This window comes from Oryzias latipes, chromosome 1, assembly GCF_053564925.1.
Source record: "Oryzias latipes strain Hd-rR chromosome 1, Olatipes_Hd-rR_3.1".
In the NCBI taxonomy this organism is placed as follows: Eukaryota; Metazoa; Chordata; class Actinopteri; order Beloniformes; family Adrianichthyidae; genus Oryzias; species Oryzias latipes.
This window is the reverse complement of record NC_136237.1, coordinates 24,032,251-24,059,363: the sequence shown is the minus strand read 5'-3', so window position 1 is coordinate 24,059,363 and position 27,113 is coordinate 24,032,251. Positions and strand designations below refer to the sequence as shown.

Below are 27,113 nucleotides of genomic sequence, written 5' to 3'. Positions count from 1 at the left end.
TCAATGATTGCATGTTTTGTATGTAGAGCCTAAAAACGGACCTAAAAAACCTACATAGCGATGCATGATCACAAGAATTTGAAACACAAAAAAGCCTGAAAGACACATTCACATAGACTTTTCATTGGAGGTGGTCACCAGAACGCATGAGTTGCCAAGGCTGGGGTGAGCGGAGCATAATAGTTTCATGTACCTTCTTAACTCAATGGTCGAATCCGACTTGCTTCCCAACCCCTCCATTTAGCCTTGCAAGTGGAGAGAAATGGAAAAAATTGTGTCTTCAAATCTGGACGTTACTGCCGCTCGATGACATCATCAGTAGCAGCTAGTCATCTACTTTAGCGCGTAGCTGCCAGTGCTTGGAAAATACAAAACGTCGGTTTCATAACTTTAAAAAACGTACTCAACTTAAGTTAAACTTCTGTGCTTTTTTTTTGCCATGTTAAATAGAACGTCTGAAGAAATGCCTTTTTCCCCTTCATACCACAACGCTACGCGGATCACCCCACTGGCAGAGGGATAGCCAGCTTTAAGTCGGGATGGCCCCTCTTTAAAAAACACTTCAGCTTCAAATGCCCTATACAATTGGAACAATAGGGAGGATCCAGACGGCTAGGAGAGCGATTTGGATTCGACCTATTTTGTACAAGTATGTCTTTATTTGGATTCCGAAATATTGCAGTTCCATGTTTTATTTTTTTAAACAATTATTTTAAAGGATCAGCTAAGAAAGAGAACTAACTGACCAAGCGTATGATGTGTACAGGATAGGTTCAGGAGACAGTGGGAGGCAGAGCCACAATGTGAAGTAGTTTATTTAGTTGGGAGACACCTGGCCAGAGTGGAGAGGCTTGAAACACTATCAGCCTGCTGGTTCTGACCTCTCTGCCCCTCCTTCTAACCCTTTTCTCTGTAGTCGTTCTTCAGTGGACTGTTTTGCTCCTGTCCTCCCTGTCTGTCCACATTCCATTCTCCAGGATACCTCTCCATCTTGTCCCAGTGGAGTGTGTGTATTTGAGTGTGTGTGCCTGTGTTGAAGGAGGTGGCCCACAGGCCTTGCCTCTGGTCACTTTATTAAAGTGTGTTTTAATTTTCTCCTAAGCTCCTGTGAGCCCCAGCACATCCTGATACATACATACACACACACACACACACACACACGCAAACACACACACACGCACATAGACGAACACATGCAGCAACCTGTCCTGAGACATGGCTTATTAACTATGCTGCTGTCTGCCACATACTTGGTGGTTATGGGGTTTGTATGTATGTATGTATGTATGTTTGTGTATGTTTGTGTGTTTCTGTATAAGGCTGGAGACAACAGACTCATCCTGACATTATAAAAGCAGACACTATTAAAATCTGCAATCAGACAAATCACAAAAACAAAGACGTTTAATTATGTTGCCCACAATGAAAAAACACTGACTGCCTGACCGTGCAGCTGCATTTAAATTTGTAATGCTTTAAATTCTTTAAATGTGACTTTTATGGTTGCATCATCTTAAGATGATCATATTAAGATCATATTAAGATAAAAAAAGCTGTTTTAAATATATGTGTTAACTTTCTGTTGAGTTTTATAAAGCTTTTATATCACTTCAAAGTATCCACCCTTCTTTATATCTTTATCTCCCATGTCTTTTATTATTTATAAGTCCCCCCCTTGTGTACATTGTTCCCAGAGTTTCCCCTATGTCGCAGTATTAAATATGAAGGGGATTTTGTCTCTCAGGAAGGGAGAAAAGTCATGTTGGGCTATCCTAAGGTCCTTGTGTGTGATGCTGGGGCCTCGGGCTCTCACCGTAGTCTCACTAAAGAGGCTTCAGGGCACAGCCAGGAGGAATTTTCTGTATACATTTGCAACCATGCTCCTGTCTGTGTGCGTGAGACACTTTCCCTCTGTCTAACAAGGATTCCAGCCAAGCTAAGCTTTGTGTGAAAGGTTTTGTGGGATGTTCGCCTTACTTGTGTATCCATGCGAGTGTGTCACCGTGTGTGTGTCGCCACGGCGGGGTAAGCGGATGTATGAGGACCGAGACAGTCTGCTTTACATGTGTCACTTGTGAGTTGCTTGCAAAAAATGCATTGAGTGTGGAAGGGCCAGCTGGGGTAAGAAAGGAGCAGAGGAGTGAGATAAAGGAGGAGTGGAAGGAGGGAGGGAATCAGGGAGTAAGGGGCCCAGCTGTAGGGGATTAATGCCCAGAGCCGAGGAATGTTCCCCAGCGCCCCCTCAAGAGGGAGGTGAGAAGGGAGGGAGGGGAAATAAAAGACAGAGTGCATGGCTCAGATGTGCCCCATCCTATGCAATCTGTATTTTATGTTTGTGAAGGAGGAGAACATGATGGTGTTTTGGCTTGTCGGTGCAATTCACTGTCTCAATCCCCCCCCCCCCCCCCCCCACACACACACACACACACATGCTCCACCCCACTACCACTCTCCACAGGCATCTCTGAGATGAAGAATCTAAAATCTCAAAAAAGAATTCTTAGCTATGATAGTAGTAGGTTTAGGGGCTGTCAACTGGACTTGGTTCTTAAAGTTAGAAGACGTTTCACCTTATCCAAAAGGCTCAGAATTGACAAAGCCTTTTGGATAAGGTGAAACGTATTCTAACTTTAAAAACCAAGTCCAGATGACAGCCCCTAAGCCTGCTACTATGATGGAATCAACCTGGATGAATGAGAGTCTTCATAGACATATTCTTAGCTATGACCAAAATATTGAACTATTATTCATTTAAATTCAGTCAAATTTCAGCAGGCAGCCCAAGGTAATCAAGATTGACACATTCGGTAATATTAACAACACTTTTTTGATGGTGGACATATATCAAGAAAATTAAGCATAAATGTGCATTTCTTAGTGTTTCTTTATTCAAATTGGTGTGAATCAGGAGGAGACAAAAAATGCAGTTTGAAAAAGCCTTCAGTAGCAATGTAGGCGCTACAATCGGCGGGCCACGAGCTCCCTGCTCCACTCCATTCCGATGCATCCACTTGCAGACTAATAGATCCACGTGCGTCTTTGTTTTCCTTTTCTGAGCTTCGGTTAAAAATGGCGTAATCATAATTAAAAGACCACTGGGAATACTTTTAAAAATAGATCAAAAGGTGATTGGAATTTGAGAAGTTTTGTTTTTTAAAAAAAATGGAGGCCTTGCTCATTTTTACTCCCTTGTCTTGGAATTTGGCAGTTTATTGTTGTCTAGAAGCAGAACTGAATTCCTTCTCCCCAAACCCACCCCCAAATGTTTTCACTCTCAGTAGTTCAGTTTTTTTTCCTCCTGTCACTTCATCCAGATCCTGGTGTTGACAGTTGTCAGTTGAAGCCCTCTCATTTTTTCGTGTAGTGGTCAGTGGGGCTTCACTGATCTCCGCTGATGACTCTGAAGAGGTGACTGCAGCAGTGGAATGGAGGGCCTGTCACTGCGACAATAAACCCGTCTGTCTATACATTTGCCTGTTCAGCCGTGTATCTCTCCTCCTCCCATTTGGAAACCATCCACCTAGCCTGGACAATAACCTCCCGCATGCTGGTCTCCTCGTCTCGGCCTTAACATTTCTTCCAGCCACTTAGGTTGTGATGGGCTAAAAGGGATGCTTCAGGCAATGCTCAGACTTAGCAATGTTATTATTTGCTCACAGTCTTGTTGAAAGTGCCTGACAAAGACTTAACCCGTCACTGTGTGTGTTTTTGTTAAAGTGTGCAAAAAAATAACAAAAACCTGCCCAGATGGAAATGACCAGAGCTGATGGGTGTCCATTAAAGTTCCTACGTGCGTTGGGTCATTTTAATCTGACCTCTACAATAACTGCTTCCTGTTGAAATGATTTACTCGACTGTAGGAGAAAGACGAACTCTTCTAAACGTACCTGTTCAGACACTCTTCCCAATCTGGAGCAGGGTGGGGTGTGACAACAGGCCAATGAGCCAAGAAGGAGCTTGGTCCTCCAGGGATGCAGGTCTCAGCACGTCACGTCTCAGTGACTGAAGTTCTAATGCTCACAATTAATCTCCTCCTGTGCAGAAAACGCAAGATCAGAGACATATTTTCTCTTGAGGACACTGGCTGACAAAGACCATGAACACCAGGTGACACCATGCCAACTTGGTAACACGCCACAAACCAAATAGACTTCATCTTCATACCCTGGGAAGATTTCTTTCTTCTTCTTTTATATAATAGACATTGCAAAACCCTTGACAAAGCCACATTCTGCTTTAAGAATGAAGTATTCATGCAGTCAAACAAAGTTATTGGCACAGTGACAAGACATTTTCAGTAAAATCCTTCACATTAATTTTAAGTCTTAAATCACCTCATGTAATCCAGTGTCGTGATAAACCATTCCCTGAAACTTTTAAGTTTCAAACTGTGTACGCAGCAGCCCTCTGTGTAGCTGATAAAGGGATAATGGTCTGAATGGGGGTCATTAATTACTGTTCCCGGTGAAGCTGAAGACAGGAGTGTTTAACTTTTTTCCCCCACATAGCTGTGGTTACCTGAGGACATTCAATTTCTACAGATACAGGACAGCTTCTTGCAAGTCTCCTATGGGTATGTTGTTACAGGTGTTTCATTATAAATGGGAATCTTGAAATTACAGCAGACTTTTTTCCTTTTTATTAGGGGAAACCCTGTACTTTTATGTTTATAAATGGCTCTTTAAAAAGCTGGTGTTTTTATCTCTAATGGTACTATGAACTGAAAGTCTTCAGATGGGATGGAGTTAGAAGATGTTAAAAAAAACAAAACAAAAAAACAAGTGAAAATAAGGCACGATTCATAAAATTAAATGATTAGATTGTTGTCCCAAAGTAAAAAAAAAAAAAAAAAAAGAATCAGAAGGCTTACGCCTGAGTTTATGGTACAAGAAAGAAAGTAAATAAGAAAGTAAGAAAATAAAAACCACAGGGGGAGTTGGAGGCAGGGTGGAGTGTTTGTAGGTGTCTGGCTGTAACAGCATGGGTCTCTCCCCTGACACCTCCACAACTTATCATTCCTCCACATTCCTGCACAGGGACACTCCCCTGCCCGCTACCACTATGTGTGTATGTGTGCTGTTTTATGTGAAAGGGCATGTCGGCCTCCTCCTCCACGACATATGGCTGCTGAAAGTCTTTTGTGCAAGACATGCTTATGTGTGTTTGTGTGTGTGCGCGCACAATTGTAACACCGATGTGATATATAAAAGCGTCAGGCAGCAACAAAGAAAGACAGAAACAGAAATCATTTAAAGAAAGAAAAACAGAAAGACAAATATTTGCATTCTGTACAGCAACTGTGTCCTAAACATTGTCTTCCCTCAACACCTTAGCAGGATCTTGTGTTGTGGCAGAGTACAGAAAACATCTCAGGGATTTCCTGCCATTCAAAGCAGCCCCCCCGAGTCCCTTCTCCTCTCCAACCTCACCTTCTGTCCACCTCCTCAAAAGCTCTTGAAGTGAAGGGTGTGGCCACATCAGTTTGTTCATTTATTAAGGCGTCCAATCTGTGTGTGTGTGTGTGTGTGTATATTGTCAGAGGAAGGTCTTTGTGAACTCTTACTGATTACAGAAGAGAGGATGTGTGTTATTACAGTAGCTTAGTAGACAATGTCATGAAGTTACAGGGTTGGAACTACGGCCAACTTCCTTTGTTGTCAATTCCAAGCCAGCAAACCATCTTGTCATCCCACTGTGCTTCTCTATTGAAACACGGGATCATCCTGGGAACTCCTGAGTTTATATAAAAATGTTTTACTTTGTTTGAAGTGCGTTTTCGGTATCTTTGTGTTTCAGTTGTTAGCCTCTGGCCCAGCTCTCTCTGCATGTGCCGCATTTCTGGCCTGCCTTTTCAGATCTGATTTTAAAAAATCAACTTAAATATTCATTCATTTTTTTTTTGAATGAATAAGAAGATGAATGAATGAACTTAAATATACGCATAATTGTTCATTTTGAAAACAATGTCCTTTTGGAGTTTTATGTAGTCATAAACAACTGTTTACTTGTGATGGCTTCTCAGACTCATTAGTTTTGGTAAAAAAAAAATCTTTTAACTTTAGTTATCATCTCGTCCATTGTTTGCCATGAAAAAAACGAGATTAGATCTATAAATAAAAACAATGTAACATAATTACTAACCACTTTTTTGCCTTTTTTGTATCAGACTATTTCTTTTCCACATCAAAAAGTTCAGTATGCTGTGAGTGTGCTGCTTTTGCACAGCTCTTGAAGCTTTAGTGTCTTTCTGTTAAGACGACACAACACCTTTAACAGTTGGCACGGCAGACTGAAGCCAGAAGACAGCTCTTTGGAGCAGGGTCTTTGATGAAAAAGTGTGTGCTTGTTTGTGCAATAGGTTTCAACTTCAAATGCTGCCTTTTTCTTTTTTTATGAGCCCCTCTTTTCATCTTGGCCAGCAGTTGGCTTCTGGATCTTGATTAATTGAAGGGGGAAATGCTGCTTAGCACAACCATTAAATGTTTGCTGTGCCTTGCAGGAATGTGTTAAAAGTTTTTCATTCGGTAGGAAACAGAATATGTCGAAGATTATTTACTATTACGGAAATTGAGATTATTTAGTCATTTTCCTTCCAAAATGTTTAAAGACACACTTAAAAGAAAATCGTGTTTTTGAAATGTTCTTGTAGCATTTTTCTCATGATGGATTACAGATATAAAGAACTTAAAAATCAAAACTATGCTTTGGAGTTTTCTTTATACAAACGTGGTGAATCAGGAGCAGACGAAAAATAGAATTTGAAAAAGTTTGCAGTAGTTACGTACAAACTACAATGCTCTGCTCCATTCTGATGTATCCTCTTGTAGACAAATGGACGTCTTTGTTTTCCTTGTCTGAGCTGACCTCTGGCTCAAAACTGTAAGGCTGCATACCTCCAAAACTGTTTGCCATTTTTGTTGCGCCAGTAATGTTATGTTGGGGGTTATGAGGAGCTGCATGAGCGGGAGAACGTGTAAACAAAGGGATGATGGGAACTAAGCGCAGGTACTGATATATACAGACAAAACCATATTTACGCACACATCAGTTACAAGCACATGAGGGGTTGTGAGACTCTTCACTACTCCTGATTTATGCTTGGATGATGTGTTTAACTGCTGCGAGAATACTGGTTTATCAGAGTTTTCTTATTAACCACTTTGATCAGATCGATGCAGGGATGTACAATGGATAGACTTGATTGACTCTTTCCACTCTCTAGTGTAATTTCAAGTTAGATTAGATTAGATGACTTTATTTATCCCACGATGGGGAAATTCATTTATCCGTGGCAGCAACAACGACATTCAGAAATAACAGCAAAAAAGGACATCAAAAACCTGCTTTGTGCGTGCCTGTACTATGTCTGTATGTTTGCTGATATTCAAGTGCACATATGAATGCACTATTACAAGTACACCCGCACACATTTATGGTATGACCATCACACACACAAATCCAGTAAGTCTATTTTCTCTTCAAAGATCAACCAACCATCTGTTCATCGGTCTGTCAATATTTGTTTACGGTAAATAAATATATAACTACATATCATGTACACACATTGTATACATTTGTGTGTGTGTGTGTGTGTGTATAAAGACTAAAGAAGAGAGTACTTGTGTGGGCCAAGGCATTGTGCCCTTCCCTGTCTCTATGCCTGGATGCTAACCGCTAGTGAAGGCTAGCCAATTATCCCCAATCAAGCTGCCCTCTCTGGAACTGGTGTGAGGGGAAGCTCCCACAAGAGCTTATACTAGTCATTATGGGGCACATCCTGACATTAAATTTTCTCTTTTCCTCCTTCACTTAATCTTTTCCTTTCTTTTTTTCTTTCTTTCCCTCTTTCTTTCCCAGGTATTGCTGCAGTAAAGCAACAATCACACAAACAAACCAAAAGCATGTGTTCCAAGTCATGCCTTTTTAATGATTCATTTAGGAAATTTGAAGTTGATGATGGAGAGGAGAAGCGTAGAATGGGCATGTACACATATGAAAGGGAAATATGTCTGTTTTGCTCAGCCATCTACAGATGCACAGGAATTTTTCGTGTTAGTGTGTTCCTATATTGACGCACATGCATGCTTTTTCCCCCCCCGCCTCTGGAGACTCAAAGACAGATTGGACTGAAATCAACTCAGGTAATTTACCCAAACAGGGACAGTGATTGCTACTCCGTCTGTCCATATGGCTGCCATTCTTTACTCCTTCGACTCTCCCAAAGCCTCTGAAGGTCTTTCCACGGGGAAAGACGAGACAGAGAATTTACTGTCCTCAACCCTGTTCAGGCAGAAATCTTAGTTTGATGTGAACCACACTATGTCATTGCCTTGTCGGGGCTCAGTCAGATGGGTGAGCATTGAAAGACAGACCAGACGAGGTGTGGTGCCTGTAGGTGATCCACTTCATTCTGTTCCTGTCTTGTTGTGACAGGACTGGCATTAAATAAAAGGAGTCACTAACAGAGAAGTGACAGGCCCCTTCCTTCCACCCTCCCTCTGGTTTTGTGTGTCAACGATCTGTGTGTTGGGTGTGTGCATTGCTATGTGACACAGAAGTTAGCTTATCAACCTTCTTAGCCACTGCGTCACTTTGAAAATTTTACCTCATTTAAATTCCATTGCAGGTAGCGACCCCCCCCTTCCCCATCAGGATTTTACATGTGTAACTAGGCTCTGGAGCCCTAAGGAGCTCTGTGTCTTTATAAGTTGGAAATTATTTTCAAATAGCATCATTCAATACAACCCACTTCCTCCCTCAAATTTTGGTTCAATATTACAGTCAGGTTTTAGAGAAAGAATCAACACAAAAATGTAAGAGAATTTTTAATAAAACAGAAATACCAAAGGAGAAATTTAGTCTTCAGCGTTTTTTTTGATACTTCTAAGTATTTCCCTGGTACAGCATCATCATAAATACTATCCCGCTCATATCCAGCTCAGATGCTCACATCACACACACACACTGCTATATTATTTTCTCTCTCTTCTGTGGCTCTCTGCTGTAAAATGAGTTTACCCCAACTCCATTAAAACCCGCGCCAGCCTGTCCCCTGACGCTGCTGCTCTATTTGCATGTTCAAGTGAGCCACTTCCCAGAATGAAGGATCTCCTCTCTTCCTCCTTTCCTCCTCCTCGCTGTCCCACCGGAACACACAATAAGTGGGCAGATGACATTCACGCAGAAAGACTGCAGTAAAGTGACTCTGTCTTCCTCCCCCTTTTTCTCCTGTCACCTTCCCTCTGTGTCACGACATCACAGGTAACGAGGGGATATTACAAATGACACAACCAAACAAGCTTTAAATGGGCACTAATTTGATTGGCATCTGAGCTGCTGTCACAAAGAACAGCAAGGAAAAATGTCCAGGCAGTGCTTACCCAGCCAGCTTTAGTTAAGTCACTTTTTGTCCATTGGGCCCGTTTTCCTCGTCCCTCTCCTTTACTCCATTAGCATCTCCCTCCCTTGTCCTACCACCCACCAACCTCATGCCAGATTCTAATTCCGTGTGTTCATCTTCTCAGACCAGTTTTCCCACTACCAAAGCAGCTCTTTTGCATTGAGTTTGTCTTCTAAATATGCTGCCTCATGTCGACCCTGTACTTTGCAAACATCACCAAATTTGAAAGAACAATATTAGATCATTTATGTTGGTGATAGCTATAATTATGACTTCTCACTTTCTTTTTTACATGTGCTGCTGCTACCATCTCCCCATTCTAAAGGTAAGCTCCTGTCATCCTTTTGTTGAGCAGACATTCCAATCCATAAAGCCTTAAAGACCCACTCCGGTGAAAATTGGGTTTTGGGTGTTTTTAAACAATGTTTTTGTTGCCTTTTTATGATGATATAGGACATAAATGAAGAAAATTAAGTTTGAAATTGAATCGGTTAGTTCAGAAAGGGGCCCAAGTCCACAATTTTTCAAAATAGAGATATTATATGTCCTATGGTCTTCAAGCTATCTGACTATGTTCAAAAAAGTCCCAAGTCCGTTGTAATGTATTGACTATGCTTGAAATTTAAAATGCATTAAGTGCAAAATTCCTGGAATTGGGCCTCTCTTGCATGGGTTTTGCTTTATCCCATAGATGGCAGCACCAGTTATCCAATATGGCAGCACCCCTGTTTAATTCAAGAAGGGCCCAAGTCCAGAGACTTTAGTTTGCTAGTCCTCTGAAATTATAAAAGTGAGGTGCTTCATATTATAGCATTTTTAAGCAATGAACTGGTGCTAAATCTGGGTAAAGTATTGATCATTTGGTGTAGCCTCCCTTTAAGCTATACAATTAAAATCATTTCCTGGAAAAACAAACCTCTTGGACTTGGGCCCCTTTTGAACTAACCGATACAATTGCATTTCTTCATTCATATTGTTGTGAATCAGAAGCAGATGAAAAAACTACAGTTGGAAAAAGATTGTATTTGAGATGCCTAAATGCAATCAGCAGGCCACAAGCTCCCTTCTCCACTTCATATTGATGTATCCATTGGTAGACAACTATAACTGTGTTTGTCTTTTTTTCCTCTTCCGAGCTGACTAGCTCAAAACTGTACGGCTCAAAAACTCCAATATTGCTCACCATTTTTGATGCACCAATAATGTTAGGTTGGGGTTGTGAGGGGCTGCAGGCTAGCAGGAGAGAGAGTAAACAAATGGATGACAGGAAGTCAGTGCAGAGTTGATCTGCAGTAACTATGTCCTAGAAAATGACCCTTTTTTTTAGTTTGGCAAAAAATGGCATTATCATCATTAAAAGATCACTGGGAACGCTTTCAGATCAAAAGATGATCGGATTGGGATTTTAAGCGTGCATGAAAAGTTGCCAATATGCATGTTGACTCACAGGCCATATTTCCTCATCTCTCACTATCCAGTCATGTTTAATTCAGAGCATCACACCTATTTTTTCTCTTTGTTTCCCACTAAGTTTCACCAGATGTCTTTATTTATGTCTGTGATGTTGAACTGTGCCAGCAGCTATGCCAGGGGCAAACAGCAGAGGCTGTGAAGTGCTAAGAAGTGTCACTCCAACATACATGAGTTGTCAAATGTGTTTGAGCTAGTGTATAGATGTGCTTGACCTGCATGTCATTGTGTTAGATGCATGTGACACAGGCTTTATTAAGCCTTTGTGACTGCAACTTCACAGAGTCTGACAAGCTGGGGCGCCGAAAAAGGGGGGGGGGGGGGGGGGGTAAAGGTGGTTGATTCCAGGGGCCCAGACTGAGAGTGGGGGCCACAGAGGCCCCTAACAATGATGAAATGATAAAACAGAAAAATAATTTCAGTGATTCATTAATACATATATATTCATATATATATATACACCCCATATATATTCATATATATATACACCCCATAGTCATTTTAAAATGGGTTGGTCCAGCTGGATTGAACTTTTACAAGAAGCACAGGCACGTGCTTTGTGACAGACAGGGCCACATGGTGTGAGGTAGAGAAGACATACCTCAATAATCAGGATGCCAAAAAAAGAAGGAAAATAAATTAAGAGAGAAAAAGGTGTTAAAGGGTTGAAAATACAGTGTTCCCACACTTATTCGCGTTTCAATATTCGCGGTTTCACATATTTGCAGATTTTTTTTCAAGTCATATGACTGACTGAGTTCATCACAAAAATTCAGACAATTATTATAACAAAAAGCTCTGATGTTTTCCTGCCTTATTCACACATCAGATCTGAAGTGAAATACATACCAAATAGAAAGGGAGGACATGGAAGAAAAATGTCAAGAATGTAAAAAAAATAACAATACGCTTTACATTATTTGCTTTCTCTGAGTAAACTAAAGGAACAATCAGCCTGACTTCATGTAGGATTGCGTAATCTCGTGCTGCAGAGCTCGCAACCTGGAAATATGCACAATTGCGATTTTGAGGTGAAAATGATTAGAATTAAACGTATAAATTGCATTTATAGAACAGGTTAGTGTCAACACATATTTATTTTACTATCCATAAGCTTTACATCTCATGATGGCACATGAGGAAGATGACAGGTGAAGCACTGCCTGTCACCTACCTCTCTCGTCAGACCGCACTTCCCTGCTTGAAACGTGTTTCAACCAGAAACTAAAAACTCCCGAACCGATCCCCAACCCGCCCAAATTCTGTCCATCCACCTAAAGCAATTTTTACCCACAAAGTCACAATAAAAACCACCCTATTGAGCTGGAAACCATCCAGTCTGGCAATGCTACCTCTTCTTGCTAAAATATTGCGAGTCTCTGCCTGAACTTGCTGTTGACTGGAATATACCATTGCTGCAGAAGGACAGGGGAGAACACTTTTACATGATCAATCTTATGTCAGTTCAGTGATTTGGGGTGTACAGACGTAAAATTTAGACATTTTTATTAAGTGTTCAGCTCGGGACCACAAGAAAGTTGGAGGCCCCAGGCAATCGCCTCCCTTTACTTAATGATAAGTCCGTCCCTGTATTTCATCCAGCATTTCAGAAAAAAAGGTGGGCTTGTGGTAGAAAATTATGGAATTTTAACTTTGTCCCTATAAGCTGGCTCGCCTTTCTCACCATGTTAGGTCAAGAAAAATGGATTTTTACATTTTACTATTATGTTAGTTAAATAATCGATTCATTCAAACATTTATCAAGCTGTTCTTATTGAGTAATAGTTGACATCCCCTCTGTCAGAAAATTTCCTAAGAATTCTAAACAGTCAAGTGCACCAGCATCAGCACAAACAGCATCTGCAGCATCAGTCTGATAATAATAATAATAATAATAATAATAATAATAATAATAATAATAATAATAATAATAATAATAATAATAACAAATTTTACCACAATAAAAAAACAGAGGTGAATCTGTGATAAGAATGATTATTAAAGTTAATGAAATCAATATATTTTAACAATTTTAATAGTGAAAAAAAAGGTCTTAAAAAAAGAAAGAGAAAGAAAATGTGCAATGAGGATGGTGTGTAAGGGGCCCTGTAAAAATGATTATCATGGAGCCCAAAATCTTTAGCGGCGCCCCTGCTGACATGAAAGAAAAGCAAGAAGAGGCAAAGCAAAACAATGCATATCTAGTCTACAAGAAATCACAGAGCTGGATGTTGCTAAAATTATTGGCTCATTAAAAAATTCTAAAGCCAAGGATGTCCATGGGCTGGACACAAATATCATCAAACTATGCAAAGAATCCTTACTTTTACCAATAACACATATGGTCAATTTATCATTTAAGCAAAAATGTGTGCCATTGTCTTGGAAAATGGCTACTGTCACCCCAATTTTTAAATCTGGTGATAGTTCAAACATAGACAATTATCGGCCGATCAGTATCCTTCCTGTGGTCTCTAAAGTTGCTGAGAAGTGGGTAACAAAACTGATAAATGAGCATTTAAATAAAGGCCATTCTCTTTTACATCCAATGCAATTTGGTTTTCGTGAACATCATTCAACAGAGTTTGCAAACTGTCTATTTATAGAAAAGATCAAACACATGTTGGATTCTAATCCTTGCGTCGGCGCTGTATTTCTCGATCTAAAAAAGGCATTTGACACAGTGAATCATGAGATTCTTTTGTCTAAATTAACATACTTCAACTTTTCTATGGATGCAATTCAGTGGATAAAATCATATCTGGAATTCAGAAAACAGTGTGTTTGTATTAACAGTGTCAAATCAACTTTCTTAGATGTCCCTGTTGGTCTACCACAGGGATCAATACTTGGGCCTTTATTGTTTTCTATGTATATTAATGATCTGCCAAACACATGTGGTAATGTTGAATTTCAAATGTATGCAGATGATGCTGTCATCTTCACTAGCGCAAAAAATATTCAAGAAGCAGCCTCTATTCTTACCTCAGCTCTAGTTCCTGTAAATGAATGGCTTTCTAAATCTTGCTTATTGTTAAATACAACTAAAACTGTTTGTATGGTGTTCACTAAGCAACCATTGGACATCAAGCATTCAGGTATATTTTTGGAAAGACAGGAACTGGAAATTGTCTCTAAATTTAAGTATCTTGGTGTGACTCTTGATTCAACTCTAAGCTTCAAGAGCCATATTAAAAAATATCGAATAAAGTAAAATTCAATTTGAATAATTTTAAACAAATACGACCATTCATAACACTTGGAGCTGCTAGAATGTTTCTGCATTCAACGATTCTATCACATATTGAATACTGTATTACATGTTGGTCCTTGGCGGGTGTAAATACGAGCAAAACCATAGAATCACTTTATAAAAAATCCCTTAAGGTCTTATATAGAAAACCAATGTCATTCCATGTCTGTAATATCTTGAAAAAGTACAAGTTGTTAAGCTTTGAGAATTTTAAAAATTTTAAATTTGCTTGTTTGATGTACAAGGTGTTACATGGACTTGCTCCGCCTCCCATGTCTGACTTTTTTTAAAAAAGGACTCACAGCGCTCTCAGGACTAGGGCCTCGTCTCGGGGGGACTGTGAGGTTCCATACAGAAAAACAGCCTTTGGACAAAACGCTCTCTCTGTAAAGGCCAGTAAACTCTGGAACAGTCCACTGTACATCAGGGAGTGTCAAACATTACAGACCTTCAAAACACAGCTCAAGCAGTGGCTGAAAGCAAACCAGTCCTGTAGCCACTGACTTTTAACTCTCATAATGTACCACCTTCTTGTGTTCTTATTGTATCTGTCATTCTGTCTTTTGTTTTGTCCTGTTTTATGTTTCCTGCCTAGGGACTATGGATGCAAATTAGCATCATTGCTATAATCCAGCATGTTTACGCCTATCATTGTTTGATAGATAGATGTTCATTAATGTGCACTGTCCCTATTAAATAAAGCTTAAATAAAATAAATAGTTTTATTTACTGATTAGGAAAGTCTGTAAACCTTATATGAAGTATAGAAATACCTAAAAAAATATGTCAGATAAAAAAGTAATAATATGGGATCAAACAAAACTAAATAACATACAAAGAAAGTTCATGTTACTAAAGTTATTCATTTTGGTTTAATTAATAAGAATATGTTAGATAAAGGTCTAATATTTGATTCATAAGAAGAAAGAGTTGCATCAGACCTGCAGAAATACTTTCACATTAGGAGCATAAAAACAAAGGCAGCTTATCATTTTACTTTAAATTATCAAGACAAAAAAGAAAGCCAAGTGTTTTCCTACCAATCCACCAAATTTTGCAGTCTGTGATGGTACACATCTCGGAGCTCCTGCAGAGTGAGCTGGATGACGATCCACCATCCTGGGAAGATGAGAAGAGATTCCCCGAAAACTGACAGTAATGGGCTTGATTTTAAAAAACATGAAAGGTATCGCAAGTGCTGAAGAATGGAAGTAACATGAGGCTAACAGCATAGGGGTTGAGTAGAGGTTTTATTTTTAATGCGACCGTGCATCTGGCTGCTTCTTGGGCTCAACTTTTAGTGGTTAGTTTTTGGTATTGAGGGGCGGGTAGCGCCTGCGGGCCATGCAACGCCGCTTGCTGCTTTAATTTTCTTTCTTTTTACTTGCTTGTACATTTAAGAAGAAACCCAACCAGATATTGAAAAGAGTTTAAAAAATAGTTTGGTATTTTGTCATGCTAGACAAAATATGTGAGAAGAGTTTTCATCAAGGTCTAAGTTGAAACCATTGACTGTATAGGAGACCTGGACTGAGTGACCCCTCCCCCCTTGCATTCCAAATGGCAGCCCTGTGACCCCAAAAGGCAAAAATCTGGTTTAGAAAACGGATGGATGTTGTGGTTTGTGACAAAATGTTTAACCCAAAGATTAGTTTCTTTAGAGTAAAGAAGAGTGCAATGTCAAATGATCGAAATGTTCTCCCTGTTGTCCTGAGTCACAAAGTAAATCAATCATATTGCTACAAAAACCTTAAACTTTTCTGTGAAACTTTTCATAAACTACAGTAAAACTAATGCCACAGAATACATTTTTCCATAAAACAAATATTTTTACATGACGGTGAAGGAATAGGTGTGCGATTGGTTTCCCTTGGGTTTTGTTGGACATGATGAATAAAAAAAAACTTCCATATTGACAAGTATAGTAATACTTACGATGAAAGGTGCACAACCTTGTTTTAACTTTCTGAAAACTCTGTTGTACATATTCGGTCATCAGCATCTTTTTGTGTGCGATCAGAAGCAGTAAACATATGATCTGATCAAACAAGAAAACCAGGTTGTCCATTAGTCATCTGCTGTTATAGTCTAAAAAAAAAGCCACACGAGCCATTAATGGCTTCTCTGAAATAATTGCTGCACTACTTTTTCTGTTCCTATTCACTGCTGCATGACATGCTCTTGCTCTGACCATTGCTGTACTTGTCAACATCCTTGTTCTGCTGCTTTACGGATGATTCCTTGAATAGAGAGGCTCTTGGTAGGATGGAATTCTTAAAGGAAAGGCCTTTTTTTCTCCCTTAGTCTTTTTTCCAGCTGTCTGCCAAATTTCCTTTACCTTCTCCTCTGCTCTCTTGCTTGCAAGCCCTATTCATGTTGAAAGTAAACTGCATTCATGTACTCAAGCTAGAGGCTCTCAGTACTCGAAGGGCCATTTTTTTCATCTGCACTTCACAGACCACACATAAGCACATCTAATGGTTTGGATAAGCCAAATGTTGTGGAGACTGGATTTTTTTGATAAAGGGCTGACCCTCTTGCCCACCTTCACAATGAAATACCCTACTTCTCCGGTGTTTTGTCACTGTAAGGTTTCTTATACAAGTCTGATGGGTGTGACAGAGTGGGAGACAGGAGGGAGGGTTAGAGAGGGATGAATAAGGAGTCTCACAGGTCCGTCCACTCAGCCCAGGTTAATGGAAACCATTATCAAACACAGCCATTCTGTCTGGACAATCAGACACCTTCACTCTCTAAGGAAGGTACTTTGTCAGTTTTTTCCAGACACACACACACACACATGGACACAATTTATTCTACATATTGTCTAAAGTTGATTACTTGTTTTGCTTGACACTCCTGCTGAAAGTTATAACAGAATGAGTCCTCATTTACACCCTTTAGGTATCACTATTTCAGTACATGGGAGTTATTTATGTCGCGATGAGCTTGATGGTCAAAGTCTCCACTCAAACTTTTGTTCATACGTATTATATGCAGTTATCCAACAAATCATTTTCATGCGGAAAAAAACTATATTTAGGATTTTCTAATGTTTTGTTTAATTGAAAGTAACAAACTTTGTTTGTCAACAAAGTGGAATAATCAGTTGTGTCTAGTAGTTGCAATTGTACAACACTTGGTTACAATTAGAAATGTACTTAAGTATTAAAGACCCACTCCAATGAAAATAATGTTTTTAACATGTTCTTGTGGCATTCTTCTCATGGTGGAGAACAAATGTTGAGAAAGTTAAGCTTAAAATTGCGGATCTGAGTATTTCTTTATTTAAATCATTGTAGCATCAGTGGCGGACAAATTAGAAAAAGCTTGTAGCCGTGACCTAAAAGCTAAAATTGGTGGACCACACACACTCTTCTCTGCTCCATTCTGATGCATCTGCTTGCAGACAAATAGAGTAGATCCATGCACGTCTTTGTTTTGCCTGTCTGAGCTGGGATCTGGCTCAAAACTGTACGGCTGAATAGCTTTTGCTGCATGTTCTGCTAATTACAACAGCACCGCGCATTGTCACTAGCTATTTTTAACCCTTGTGCTATCCTAGGGACTTTAACGTTGGGAGTTGGGTCATCTAGACCCACTAGACAGTGCTCTGAACCTTTTTTCTTCAATGATTTGTGATCTTCACTGGTGTCCATGGATTACATGAAATCCTCTTCACCGTTATCCACCTTTGTCATGGTGGGGATAACGCGTCCATGTAAGGGTGGGGTCATAGGATAGCACAAGGGTTATAATCTAAAATAGCTGCAAAGAAACTTTTCTTAAGATTTCAGATTCATTAAACTTTTCAATATGTTTTAATATTGCAAGTTGTACAGTGACTAATCAGATGCCTCAATAAAAGCATTTGGTCTGACATCAAATCGTTTTACAGATTCTCCCAAGTGGTAACAGCGTGGCGTTGCAACAAGCTCACCTCAATTGGTGAGAGTGGTCGCCGTAGAAATGTTGATTCAGACCAATCATTGCTTACTTAGGATTTCTGGGTTCAACATAGCGACGTCTGCATCGCAAAAAAAAAGGCAACTGAATTTATTTGGGGCCAGAAGTAAGCCATCTTCTATGGGTGGCGTCACACACACTAGGCTCAGTTTTCATATACGGTACATGCAATGACTACACATCAGGCTGTGTTTAGGTGTGTGATGTGTAACCCTTGTGCTATCCTAAGCACTTCAACATTGGGAGTTGGGTCATCTAGACCCACTAGACAGTGAGCTGAACCTTTTTTCTTCATTGATTTGTGATTTTCACTGGTGTCCATGGATTACATGAAATCTTTCCACCTTTATCCACCTTTGTCATGGTAGGGAGAACATGTCAATGCAAGGACAGGGTCATAGGACAGCACAAGGGTTAATACACATTGTACAGTTGCTGAGCATTAGTATTGGTTCTTCAGCTGAAAGCTGTGTTTTCTTTTTTGCTGTGTGCACACTGGGTTGATTTGGTCTCAATCAGAGCAGAGTCCACCCATCACAAAAACCACAATATTGCATTGTAAACACACATTCACACACATAGATACAGGCGTGCACGCGGGGCAGTTAGCCCGCATCTCCCTGTAAACAGTTTACAGTTCCTTCTCCCTCCCTCATGCAGACACAGGCCAAAGTGTCAGTGTTGTTTTCAGCTAATCCCTCTGTTTAGGCTTTCTTGACCGCCTCTCGCAAAGACAACGTAATAGCACATGCCCTGAGAAGTAGCTTTTTTTCATTTGTAAACATGTGATGTTTTTGTCACACATGCTGTACGTCAGCATCCTGGACTGATCTTCATCTGTATGTATCTCACAGTTTGTTTGGTTTCTGCCTCTTGTCCATGAACTTCTCTGCCCCGCTCCAGGCTCTTTTGTTTAGTTGAGCACATGCTTTTTTTCTTGCTGCTCTCCCCTTGATTAAAACTGACCCAACCATCTGAACAGCCCCACCTCATACAAGCGCAGATCCTAAGTGCGTGTCGAGATATCATGTGATTTTGGCTTACCTTGTTCAATAATTGCTCAAGGTAGGAAAGGCTTTTAAATAAGTGTGTTTTGCTGTCCTTTTGGGTGATTTTCCTGTTGGATCAAAACATGTTTGCACCCCAAGCAGAGGTTACCCTTAAAGACCCACTTCAATGAAAATAGTGTTTTTAACATCATCTTGTGGCATTTTTCTTATGATGGAGGAAATATAAAAAGAAAATTAAGCTAAAAATAGCATTTCTAATAATTTCTTTATTAAAATTATTTTAAATCAGGAGCAGACAAAAAAAAAGCTTGTAGCAGTGACTTAGATGGGCCACGAGCTTCCTCTACCACTCCATTCCAAGGCATCCACTTGCAGACTTATAGACCCATGTATGTTTTTGTTTTCCTTGGAGCTTTAACATGGACTTTGCACATAGTTTCCCTAAAAGACGCACTACGATCATCTTTTGAGTTATTTTTAAAGGCGTTCCCAGTGGTCTTTTAATCAGGATTATGCTGTTTTTATCCCAAATAAAAAAAACTGTCATTTTCTAGGACATAGTTTCTTTAGAGCAACAGGAGTGCATTTGAAATTCAACTCTGAGTTAGGGGCGGGACTTTTGGGGCGAAGCAACCCCACCCCCCCTTCCAGTCATAAATGCAAATTTAAGCCTAATTTCATGTATGTCCTCCATCATAAAAGAAAATGCAGCAAGAACAACAAATTAAAAACACCCAAAAAAATTTCATCAGAGCAAGTCTTTAAACGAGTTTGCGAAGGTGTTTTTTTTGGAGGGCATGGTGGTGAGAATATGTGGGCTTCAAACATATTTCTTTTAGTATCGTTCATTAAAGGTGCTTGGAACTGCCAAAAACCAAAGTCCAGCCAACTAGAGCACCCAAATAACAGCTTTTAGAAAAAAAACTAGCTGACATTCAATGCCTGTTCAGTGTTTTATTAGAGGAAAGAAGGAATAATTTGATCAATAAAGTTGTGTGGTTTTCTTGTTTTCTTTTAATAGGCAGTCCTTAACTGAGGGTTTTTTGGCAGGAGATTTTTTTTGTTTTTCTTTTTGATAAAGGTGTGTGTATCCCTTGTGCTATCCTAGGCACTTTAACATTGGGAGTTGGGTCATCTAGACCCACTAGACAGTGCTCTGAACCTTTTTTCTTCAATGATTTGTGATCTTCACTGGTGTCCATGGATTACATGAAATCTTTCCACCTTTATCCACCTTTGTCATGGTAGGGAGAACACGTCAAAGTAAGGGTGGGGTCATCTATGATAGCACAAGGGTGTTAATGAACATGGAAGTGTTGAAGAAGACATAACATCTTTTTGTAATGAACTTTCAACTTTAGTTATGGGCACTCAAGACTACTAATAAAAATAATTATAAATAGATAAATTTTTGAATCTTTTTGTAGTTGTCTATTCCTATAAATTAAAATAAAACTAAAAAAAGTATTTAATATAATGTTATATTATATAGCTAAATTTATTTTAAAAAATCAGATTTATAATAGAAAATGCTACAAATTCACATCATAAACTATATAGCGTTGTTCCAATATTAGCGGAGTCAAACAGATTATACAAAAAGTTTTAAGGCTTACACTTGTTTGTGTTTCTCCCGGTTCTGATATCTCTGGAGACTTTGATTTGATTATTATTATTCTAGCTCTACAGAATTTGTTTAGATTTTTTGGTTTTAAGCCCATGGAATCTTTACTGATATTTTTAGGACTATTTTTCAGACATTTGGCAAGAACCTGACAAAAAGTGAAGGAACAATACCAAGATTTCGGCTTTGATTTTGTTCTTTAACAATCTAGGTTTTCTCTTTAAAACATGTTCTAAAATATACAATTCTTGGTTTAAAACCAAACCACGTGACAAAGTTGAAAAGAATCGTGACAAAGGTGAATCGGTTCATCCCTACAGATACAGGATTACTTTGAAAATTTTATTTTGTTTTGTAATACACAAAACATAAATCAAACCGAAGAGTTTTGAATTTTGAGGTTTAAAGAATCATGAGGAAATTGTCGTTGCATCCCTAAAAAATATGCAACACATATAACACATATCTTAATAGTGTCACAACATTTTGTGGTTTGTTTTTGCAAAAATCTCTGTTACTGACTTGCAATTGTTGATGTCATTACCATTCAAACAAGAACCAACTTATTGTATGACAAAGTTTTTTAGTTAGGCAGCAATATAAGGCACTGAAGCATAGATAAGACAGTCACATTGGTGTTTTAGTTATGTCAGATGTCATAACAGCCAAAAAATGAACTTTTATTTTTCTAGTAAGCACCCTTTAGGAACCAATGAAAACAAAAAGCTAAGGTGAGCTTGAGTGTGCGACAGCAGAGCAAATGGCAAAAGTGCAGTTTTGTCAGTGCACTCAGCTTTATGTGTAAAAGGAGGAAGCTGCTCTGAAAAGTGTTTGATGTGATCAGACACAAACACCAGAGACAACTCCACCACACTCTAGTGGTCCCAGCATCATTACCAGCTGCATCTCTGTGCACTGCCTTATCTACTGTGGCAACTGATACAGTGGCATTAATTCCTGCAGCTCTCAAACACTGTGTACTCACAGAGAGCTCAGCAATCGGAGGCATGTTGTCCCCACGGTGTCTCTTCAGAGAAGAAACTGTGTGTGTGGGTGTGAGTGTGTATAGTGACCGAAAGTAGTTCAGAGTGAAAGCTGTTTTCACTCAAATATCAAATGGTTTATATCTAATGTTTGCTTCCTCAATAATGAAATTTGGTGCTCCCCAAAGATCAGATCAAGTCAGGAGAGGGCAGTCAAGTCTTTCTCTCAGTTGTTTTATAACTTAAACACACACAATCAAACACACACACACACACATACCTGCTTGGCTTATAGTACATGTGCACTCTTGTTTTTGCCACCTCACTGAAAATCTTCAGCTCCACATGCCTTTGATTTGTGAGCTCAGCCGATTCAGCCATTAAAATTACCACTCAAGTGGGAACCGCGGCTGTATGTCGAAGCGTGTGGAACTCAATTCAGTGTAGCGGCTGCCACACCTGTTCAGCTCGCCACGTTAACATTCTCAAGTGATCTCAGACACATTAACGCTTTGAACCATGAGCACTCGCTCATATAAGCTCCTTAAAATCTAGTAAAGTTCATTTTTATGTAGCTGGAGCTTTTCTGTTCATATGTCAAGGCTCTGCACAGCTGTGCGTTTTTGAAATCTGTGAAATGACAGTAACTGGTTGAAATTGTAAAGCCAATTTCCTCTTTATGTCTATGTTTAAACTTTCTTTTGCTGCCATTTTTCCTCATAGATTTAGATATAGATAGATGGTTCGCTTCGTATGACTAATAGAGTGTGTTTTCTTTTTGGCTGCATAGGATGACTGTTGTTGCCGTCGTAAGTCCCACTCCTATTAATCATGTGTATCTGTGTGTATCTATTGGTGTGCAAATAAAAAAAGCTAAAGTTGTTCTCTCTGTGAGGGTTAGGGGTTTTTCAATTACTAAATAAACTGTTTGTTTTGCAAAGTATTTAATTTAAAAATGTTAACATCAATCCCAGATATCACATCAGCTTGCCAATAAAACTCACAACTGTGTTGGTTTTTAAATACATGCTTGATTTTAACACACACATTTTTATCACATTTTTTGTAAAAAGTGCTACATATAACTACAAATATAGCTTAGATTTTGGGATCTGTTTGTGAAGCTAATTTAAATTAAAAATGGATGATAGTTTGGCTGCAGATTAAAGGTTTTCCTTAGTAACTGCTTAAAAAGTTGTAGTTTTTAATTAAAAAAACCCAGGTTTTTGCAATTATTGACATAAGTCAATAATTAGTCAGTAATTTTTGTGCCACAAATAATTGGATACAATCACTCATAGAAAATGCCTGATTATCTGTATGAAATAGTAAAAGCCATTGTAGCTGCATTTTTTAATTTTAGAAAGAAACCATGCCAAATTGCTGTACATTATAAGGGTGTAACATAAAATGAGCAAATATGTGTTTTAAATACACACACATATAAAAAGAATCTAGTATAAGTCTGTTAAAATAATTGCTTCCAATTTATTGTATGACATTAATGTTAATTTAAGATCAATCGCAGATTAACGGTATATTTACTGTTGTTTGTTACTGCAATTGTAAAAGCTTTTAATTTGAATTCAAGTCACAAGATTTCTTAAACAAAACGTTTATTTTTGTAAGAAAGTTCAGAAGTTTGAATTAAAACATTTGCTTAAGACATACAATGTTAAATATTAAATTAATTAAACTGCAACATTACAAAGTAAAATAGCACACTATATTGTCGAACTTCCAAACTGAAAAAAAAGAGGTTCAAAACAACAAAATTCCAAGCAGCTTTAATTAGAATTCTAAATTCTAATTTGCCATTATTTTTATCATTCCTAAACTGAAAAACTGAACTGAATGACAGACTGCTATAGGCTGCATGTATATCTACGGGTAATGTTTGCTCAAGCTTACAGACACACTCTTTGTCTCCTCCTCTTAGATGATTGAACACTTTTAATGCCTGTGATTAGTCTGGATTAGCTCAAGAAAAGGATAAAAAAACTTTTGCAGGTGAGCAGACCTGAGCGTAGGGAGGTGAATCTGGGCTCAATTTAAAGAAAAACTGGAAACAACTCTGAAACAGAAAGTTTGACTAACTTCATGTCCATACCACACTATGATGAAACTTCTACTGTTTTTCCCTGCTGTCTCTGATTTGTTTGATGGGAACATGAATGGACCTGCAGTTCTATTGTTTATGGCGAAATATAGATTCTTATGAAGGCATTTATAGGTCTTGTTAAAGTCTTTGTTTCTCAGTTGTTTTTTTCAAACATGTGATTAACATGAGATTACATTTTTAGTGTTTATTAATAATCTGAGTTAACATATTAAAAAACACAATACATTTAAAAGTGATTGAATCTTAACATGTTCCTCTCCGGGCAACAACAATTTTAGAGTGGGTGTATTATTTTATTTGATCATCAGAAGTTTGAAGATTTCTCTTTAAATCTGAGTTGTAGCATAAAACATGTTGGCTGCCCCTCCATTAGGAAACATATGTCCTTAGGTATTTATCCTGGCCACTTTATAGAAGAGTCCTTACAGTAAGTACCTATAAAGACAAGAGTTTTTATTAAACCAAAAACATGTGACCGAGACTTTTACCATGACCTTTATAGGAGATTATGACATTTCAACAGGACTTCTTAAGGCTTTGGAAATCAATTAGTCCTCAAATTCTGAAATTAGCCCAATCTGCACTGATATCAGTTAGAAAAAACATGTCCGTGAGGGAGGACACCTGCATCCTTTTCTGTTTAGCATTAGCAACTGTTGCAAAAAAGGTCTACCGAAGGTTCAATTTAGCTTTGTATGTTAAATGCATTACCGCTGTAGGAGAATAGTATTTTTAACTTTACAGCAACACATGTTTTTTATTGGAAAACTCCTAAGCATCAACTATAAACTATTCAATGCAAACAGAAAATATCAAATGAGCACCTGCTGTCACCTAGCAACAGGTGCTGGTTTCTGAACAGATCAAAGCATTTTTTAAGAGTGTAATAATTTAAAGACTATAATGAATACAGTGGGGCAAAAAAGTCTACCACCAATTGTGTAAGTGCTCTGACTTAAACAGAGAAAAGGCCTGTAATTTTCATCATAGGTATACCTAAACTTTGAGAGACTATGAGAAAAAAAAATCCATAAAATCATTTTTGTCTGATTTTTAAAGAATGTGTTGGTAAATTATGATGGACAATAAGTATTTGGTCATTAAAAAAAGTTCAACTCGATGCTTTGTTATATACCGGTACCCTTCATTGGCAATGACAACAGTCACCACAAGGTTTTCACAAACTGTTGCTGGTATTTTTGCCCATTCCTCCACGCAGATCTCCTTTAGAGCACTGATGTTTTGGAAAGAAAGAGAGATTTTCACTCAAAATCTGACGATACATGACCCCGTTCATTCTTTCCTTTACATGGATCAGTCGTCCTGGTCCCTTTGTTGAAAAACAGCCCCAAAGCATGATGTTTCCACCCCCATGCTTAACAGTAGGTATGGTGTTCTTTGGATGCAACTCAGCATTCTTTCTCCTCCAACTACGATAAGTAGAGTTCTTACCAAAAAGTTCTACTTTTGTTTCAATCCTCATTCATATAGAAAGAGGGTTGATAGCACTCTGTATCAGACATAAGTCGTTTGATTTGCCTTTTTGACTAATCTGCTTTCTATGCTCTAGCAAAAATATTTAATTATAAGATTCTTTTTACACAGGTTCTTAAAAATAGGTTTATTTACATCCTCAATAAATGCTTTAGTCACAACTGCCGTTTTGGCTGGATATGGGGTGTCTGTGGGTGAAAAAAGGGCAAACCTTTAAGGGGTGGCACGTACACACTTTTAAGGTCGTAGACAATCCAGAGAAGCTGTAGAGCGAAAATGTTCATGAACAATTTTTCTTAGGCATGCTGCGGACGACATGTGGTCGCAAATACTTAGACAACACAAAATGGTAAGTTCAAAGTTTGAATTGTTACAAACCCCCCCGTGAAACCTGCGGGGGCCGGTTAGTGTTCAGTTGATAAGCGCGCACTACTTGCTAGCAGCGGGACTGTTAGAAATGAGGAAATTAAACAATCAGATTGTAGTTTAGGTGGACATCCTACTTGCGCAACCCCATGCGTGCAGCATTTGCACACGGTCAATAAGGAGCCGGTGCATTCGCTAATTACTGGAGTGAAGCGTAAGGGCGTAGTCATAAGGACCTGCAACTCACCTTACGAAGACTTGATGATACACTTACTACAAAATCGGCAATGGTACGTTCCATTTTGATGATGTCCCCTGAAATGGATGCATGAGCCTCAAGGGAACTTCAAGACACACCTGCGCTCCCTTTAAGATGCGGCAACTGTCTACGACCCTCCATGGGTCTGGACAACACTAAAACCTGCAGCACCCCTCCTACATGTGTCTAAGGCAAAATGGTCAAACCGTAACCCTTGTGCTATCCTAGGCACTTTAACGTTGGGAGTTGGGTCATCTAGACCCACTAGACAGTGCTCTGAACCTTTTTTCTTCATTGATTTGTGATGTTCACTGGTGTCCATGGATTACATGAAATCTTTCCACCTTTATCCACCTTTGTCATGGTAGGGAGAACACGTCAATATAAGGGTGGGGTCATCTGAGAAAGCACAATTGTTGAAAATGGTGTTCCTCTAAACAGCCACATTCCAGTTAAGATGTCTTGGTTATATAATTTAAATGTATTTATGACAAACTTTGTATAAAGAAATAATTGTTCTAATATTTTGACTCTAGGCTTGTGAAAGTACAGGAACTATCTGCTTTGTTTTTGAACTTTTTGTATGAGCGCGCATGTACATTTATGTGCAAGAGTGACCGGGAACGCAAGCAATTACTGGCAGTAAGGGTCCTCAGACACCCACAGTGCCTCTTACTCTGGGCTAAACGGAATGCAACCCCCTTCTATTTTTTCCTCTGTCTTTTTCATACCTCTCATTTATTTTATTTTTTACCTCTCTTTTCTCTTTGATCTAAATTACATTTGTATGAGCCGTAACAAAGGGCCAAGGATAGGGCTCTTTCCATGTTTTATTGTAGGAAAATAAAATATAAAAAAGGGGTGGGGGGCATTTTAATTCAAATCACATATCTGTAATTTGCACAAACAAGTCCTGAAAATACCAGCAGTAATTACATTAAACCTGATGTTTGGTTTTTGTCTCTGAGTGCGTGATCAGTCGTGTAGAGAAATGGGAGGAGATCTCAAGTTGTTGCATTGTGCTTATTAGTATGCACGGCCTGAACTATGTAAGAAATGAGTTTTTGGTGGTCCCTGCATCGTGTGGTTGGGGCCTTTTTGTAGCCAGTATGCCTTACGCCAGGAGTTGTTCCAAATTAAATTCTATTTTGTGAACAGATAGTTGC

General features: G+C 38.9%; 2 protein-coding genes across 3 annotated transcripts in view; one reads left to right on the top strand and one right to left on the bottom strand.

The window, feature by feature from the left end:
- LOC144981231 (zinc finger protein basonuclin-2-like) overlaps nucleotides 1-27,113 on the top strand; it is a 174,414-nt gene that overhangs the window by 40,503 nt on the left and 106,798 nt on the right. The window lies entirely within an intron of this gene.
- The window catches only part of LOC111948960 (centlein-like), a 192,281-nt gene that overhangs the window by 143,431 nt on the left and 21,737 nt on the right, over nucleotides 1-27,113 (bottom strand). The window contains exon 2 of the mRNA XM_078952039.1: nucleotides 3,888-4,034. The gene's annotated coding sequence lies outside the window, so the exon portion shown is untranslated. The remainder of the gene's footprint in view (nucleotides 1-3,887; nucleotides 4,035-27,113) is intronic.